This window comes from Myotis brandtii, unplaced genomic scaffold, assembly GCF_000412655.1.
Source record: "Myotis brandtii unplaced genomic scaffold, ASM41265v1 scaffold11, whole genome shotgun sequence".
Taxonomy (NCBI): domain Eukaryota; kingdom Metazoa; phylum Chordata; class Mammalia; order Chiroptera; family Vespertilionidae; genus Myotis; species Myotis brandtii.
Window position 1 is genome coordinate 874,600 of NW_005353752.1, and position 6,112 is coordinate 880,711.

The 6,112-nt window shown below is 40.6% G+C and overlaps 1 pseudogene; it reads right to left on the minus strand.

Annotated features, from left to right (window-relative positions):
• Positions 1 to 3,941: 3,941 nt before the first annotated feature.
• On the minus strand, positions 3,942 to 5,347 carry LOC102242686 (annotated as a pseudogene).
• Positions 5,348 to 6,112: the final 765 nt, after the last annotated feature.

Consider the following 6,112-nt stretch of genomic DNA (forward strand, 5'->3'; position numbering starts at 1 on the left):
CCACTTGGTCATGGTGTATGATCTTTCTAATGTAATGCTGGATCTGATTTGCTAGAATTTTGTTGAGGATTTTAGCAGCTATGTTCATCAAGGATATTGGCCTATAGTTCTCTTTTGTTGTGGTGTCTTTATCTGGTGTCTTTAATACAGTAATGCTGGCTTCATAGAAAGAGCTTGGAAGTGTGCCTTCCTCTTGATCTTTTTGGAATAGTCTGAGGAGGATAGGTTTTAGTTCTTCTTTTAACACTTGTTATAACTCCCCTGTAAAGCCATCCGGATCAGGGCGTTTGTTTGCTGGAATATTTTTCATCACTGCTTCAATTTCCTTGGTAGTTATCAGCCTATTTAGGTTTTTTTATTCTTCCTGATTGAGTTTTGAGAGCTTATATTTTTCTAAGAATATGTCCATTTCCTCTAGGTTGTCTATTTTGTTGGAATAGAGAGTTCATAGTATTTTTTCAAAATCGTTTGTATTTCTGTGGGATCGGTTGTTACTTCACCTCTTTCATTTCTGATTTTGTTTATTTGGGTCCTCTCTCTTTGTTTCTTGGTGAGCCTGGCTAGAGGTTCATCAGTCTTGTTTATCATTTCAAAGAACCAGCTCTTGGCTTTGTTGATCTTTTGTATATATATTTTTTGTCTCTATGTTGTTTATTTCTGCTCTCATCTTTATTATTTCCTTCCTTCTGCTTACACTGGGCTTTTCCTGTTGCTCTCTTTCTAACTCTTTGAGCTGTAGGGTTGGATAATTTATTTCCATCTTTTCTTGTTTTGTGAGATAGGCCTATAGAGCTATGAACTTCTCTCTCAAGACTGCTTTCACTGTGTCCTACAGATTTTGGATTGTGTTTTCATTGTTATTTGTTGCCATGATGCTTTTTATTTCTTCTTTGATTTATCTGGTAGCCTAATCATTATTTAATAGCATGCTATTTAGCCTCTAGGTGTTTTATTTTTTTCATTGTATTTATTGTAGTTGATTTCTACTTTTATGCCCTTGGGATCTGAGAAGATGCTTGACATATTTTTAATATTCTTTAATTTGAAGAGACAGGCAGTGTCCTAATATGTGGTCTATCTTTAAAAATGACCTATGTGCACCTAGAAAGAATATATATTCTGTGGCTTTGGGTGAAATGTTCTGAAGATGTCAATTAATTCCAATTGATTTAGTGAGTCATTTAGGATTGATATTTCTTTGCTAATTTTTTGTTTAGAGGATTTATCCAGTGGTGTTAGTGGGGTATTACAGTCCCCTACTATGGCTGTATTGCTGTCAATATCTCCCTTGATACACTCCAGAATTTTTTTTAAATGTTTTTGGATGTTCCTATGTTGGGTGCATAGATGTTTACCAGAGTTATATCTTCTTGTTGAATATCTCCCTTTAGTATTATGAAGTGGCCTTCCTTATCTCTTGTTATGGCCTTCACTTTGAGGTCTAATTTGTCAGATATAAGTATTGCTACCCCAACTTTTTTTTTCATTTCTATTCAACCTTTTTCTATCCCTTCACCATCAGTCTGTGTGAGTCCTTTGTTCTGAGGTGGGTTTCCTGTAGGCAGCAGATATATGGGTCATATTTTCTTATCCACTCAGCTATTCTATGTCTTTTGATTGGGGCATTTAATCCATTTACATTTGAAGTTATTATTGATAGGTATGTGTTTGTCACCATTTTCATTCTTTATGCTTGTGTTCCTCCTTCTTCCCCTATTTCTTCTCTTTACAGCACTCCCTTTAGCATTTCTTGCATTGCTGGTTTGGTGGTAATAAATTCCCTTAGTACTTTTTTTTCCTGTGAAGCTCCTGATTTCAACCTCAACTTGATTGATAGCCTTGCGGGGTACAGTATTCTTGGATTCAGACCCTTGCTTTGTATGACTTTGTATATTTTGTTCCATTCCCCTCTGGCCTGATGTGTTTCTGTTGAGAAATCAGCTGATAGTCTGATGGGAAATCCCTTGTATATAACTTTAGGTCTGTCTCTGGCAGCCTTTAAGATTCTTACTTTTTCGGTGTTTGCCAATTTAATTATAATGTGTCTTGGTGTCAGTCTTTTGGGGTTCATCTTGTTTAGGACTCTGTGAGCTTCTTAGACTTGTGTGAGTTTTTTCTTCTTCTCAATATCAGGGAAGTTTTCTGTCATTATTTCTTCAAACAGGTTTTCTATTCCTTGCTCAGTTTCTTCTCCTTCTGGTACCCCTATTATGCGAATGTTGTTTCATTTCGTGTTGTTCCAAATTTCCTTTAGGCTCTCCTCTTGTTTTTTATGTTATTTTTTTTCAGTTGCTGTTCTGCTTGGGTATTTTTTCCTACCTTGTTTTCTAGCTCACTGATGTGGTCCTCCACTTCTTATAGTCTACTGTTGATGCTTTCTATTGTGTTCTTTATTGCAGCAATGCCATTTTTTTCTCTTGGTTCTTACACATATTGCTGAATTTGTCTTTCGTTCTTTTCAGCATCCTTATAACCAAGACTCTGAATTCTTTCTCTGACATATTGCTTGTCTCCATTTTGTTTACTTCCTTTTCTAGTGATGCCTTGTTTTCTTTTGTATGTGGGCTGTTTCTTTTTCTCCCCATGATTGCTATTCTCAGGGTGTCTGGTTATGTAGATCTTTCTCTCTCCTGCATTGACTTAAGGGCACAAAATACAACATGACAAGACTTAATGCACAGGGCACCAAAATCAAATGTAATCACTATACCAATAACCTCAAAAAAAGGTGACCACCAGAGAAAAGAGAATTAGTGGAGAGAAAAGAGTGCAAAAATGATATTGAGAAAAGGAAAAAAATGTAAGAGAGAAAAGAAATAAAAATAAAAAAGAATGGGAAAAATACATGTATATAGGAAGAAAACTCAAAAAAACTGACACCTAATCCAAAAAATGCAAATAAACACCCTGAGATGAATACAAACAACAAACACACAGACAATAAACACCCGGCTGAATATGAAGAGGCAGAATTCTCCTTAGGTGATCTATGACCTTTCCATCCATGGATTGCCTCATCAGTTGTCTTTTTCATTTGCCAATTCTGGGTGGGTGTTATTCGATTCAGCTATTCCTTCTATGTGCTTGTGAGAAGGTGCAGGGCCCATCCATGTATTCAGCGCCACTTTGGCTCCCCCTTGACAAACATTTTAGGCACCTATGGCCGGGGAGGCTGGAGTCTCAGTGTTTGTGGGTTCACTGCTGAGGCAGCTGGTCCCTTGGGTGATATGGTTGTGGGTTCCTAGGAGGTATCCGAGGTCTCCCCGATTGAAGGTAAGGCTGGGCTTCTGATTACAGCTGCTCTCACTTCAAGATGATGCAGTCTCTGTGCCAGATCTGGCCACTCAAGGAGAGATTTCAGCAGTAGTAGAGGCTGCCCAGCCAGGGAGCCTAGTTCGCCAGTCCCCTATAGTCCTGTGGTATATAGCTGGTCCTCACTCACAAGTACAGACAATCCCCACATGTCCATGCACTCTCCTTTGGCTCTCTCACTCACACACTATCTTGTATCCTGCTGTCCTGTTGGCCGCCGTCTTCCACTCCCTGATGTCAGCCTTTTGATCACCATTTGAGGCAAAGCTTCTCAGAGTTTACCGGGATAATGTTACTCTTCCCCCCCCCCCCCCCTTTTTTTTTTTTTAAAAAAATTTCCTAGGTACTTCATTGTTAAAACAGGTCACAACAGTAAGTGGGCCAGTTCTTCCAATGCACAAGCTACAAATGCTTGCCTGGCAGATGAGGGGTGTTCTGCAGTAGCATGTTTAAGAATTGAATAAAAATACATATAAAACAAAAATTCAAATAGTTTCCATAGGAACACATAAGTGTGACCCCATCACCTAGGCCTTCCACCTTGTTCCATCTGTGCCAACCCCACTTACAAAGACATTTCAAACTAGCCATCATTAAGTTAATGGTCCCTCCAAATCCCTTAAATCAAGCTACACTCGCATAACAGTTACAAGAATGGCTTCTACGTTAATGCGAGCTGATATGCAGGCTGCCAGGAGGAGCTCCATCCCACTCTCCCAGGCGCAGGACACAGGCAGGGCACCAGCATCCTCCTCTTACTCAGGCGGGAAGTCTCGGTTCTGGACTTGCAGCATTAGTTGCCATGTCGGCCCTGACATCACATAGTAGATAGTCAGCCTCTGAAATTCATTAAAAGTTGAAGCAGCAGCCATGGTGTAAGCACCCATGTTTTCAAAGAGCATCCAGTCTATCACGGACAACCCACAGTGCTCAAAGATGCGATTGAGGCCATCACAGATGGGTCCCCAGATGCTGGATAAGTAATACTTCTCATCTGGTTTAGGCCTCTTCTGCAGAAGGGGCTTCATGTGCTCATAGTCATAGAGGATGCGATTACATGATCCATGTACTCTACCATTCTCATAATACATAAAGGTTTTCTTGCTCAACTCATCTTCATCATCAGAGCCTGTTTGTTCTTTAAGCCGAGTTTTTGGCAATGATATTAACTGCAAGTGTGAATGCTGATGCAACATAGTACCTGCCTGGCTCAGCTATAAGTGTCACTCCTGAGTCTGATGGAAAATATTTGTCCAGTGCTGGGTTGATTTCACTGGTGATCTCCTCAAACTTAAGCTTTGCATCCTCAGATCCAGTAAAGCCATCACCAATATTTAGCAGAGACATGTTGAAACAAACCTCAGCCCTCATGTCAAAGACACAGTGCGCATCAGAGATGGCCTGCACGAAGGTCTCAGGGTTGGTACAGCCACTGCCCACGTGGAAGCTGACACTGATGACATCAATGTTTAGCACCTTGGCCGGTTCCAAAAGAAGCCTGCTGGTCTTGAGCCTGGCACCAAATTTAACACTGAGACAACAAACCACTTTGGAGTCATCGGTGGCAATCTGCAAAACCAGCTTTGCCTTTGGATGTGCTTTGGCAGCTTTCATCAGCTTGACTTTGCTATGGAAAGTCATCATCTGGACTCCGTTATTGGCAGCATATTTAATCTGAGATGCTTGTTTATAAGGGTTTTCATAGGTGATCCTCTCTGGAGACACCCCAAGATTCTGCACCAACTGTATTTAAGTCTTGCTGGCACAGTCCAATCCCATCCCGATGGCGGCTAGGGTCTTCACTATGGTCCTGCAGTCATTGCATTTGACTGCATAATGGGGTGACCCGATAAAGAGCTTTTAGCCATCTCAGATGTTTCTTTGGAATGTCTCCCACGTCCGCAACATAGAAGGCATCCTTATCATCGGAAGAAGAGAATTCATTAATTTTCTGGTCCAGAATGTCCTTGGCATTAAAGCCCTCATCGAGAAAATGGCAGCCAAACTCTTCATTACTAACATTGTTTGTGTTCATGGTTTCTGGATGTTCTGAAATGCAACACAAATGAAATGAAAAGATGGGACTTAGGAAATTCCTGCCAGCTGTTCACAAACGCAGCTCTCCAGGAATTCCCAGTCCACGGAAGATGGGTCCTCTCAGTGCATCAGTGGGAATGTCCCTGGAGTGCAGAATGCCTCACGCCGATCCCATGGAACCGCTGTGCAGAGCACGCAGAACCGCGGTCCCTTCAGCCGCTTAGGGCCCAAGTGGCACCAGAGTGCTGGCAGAGGGGAGGCGTGGAGGCTGGGGACTGACCTCTTCTCCCTTTTATTAATGCTGTTCTCTTTGGAAGAAGTCACTCCAATTCCTTGGGGGCAGAGGACATATAAATTATTTTAAATTATTTTACATGAAACATTTATCTTTTCCTCTCCTTATTTATTATTTCAATTATTTAATTTATATCATATACATTCATAGGTATTCATTTCACACTTTAGGTTATAAGTCAATACTTAGTTATTTTAATGCTCAAATACCCTTAGCCAGTGTAAGCTCATTCAGTTGACCCTATATTCCTTTGACATAAACCGATGGTTGTAATTAGTTTTGAGCTCTTTCTTATTGTTTGGCCCTAAGGATGTTTCCCTGACCCAGCCCTGGATACCATTCTCCAAGGAGCCCTGATTCCTTTTACTGGAGAATGGTATTAGAAACCTAAATCTTGGCTTTGAGGTGTTACTATATCATTTAATAGATGAATAAAAATCAAGGCTCACCAGATATTTAAGTAAATCT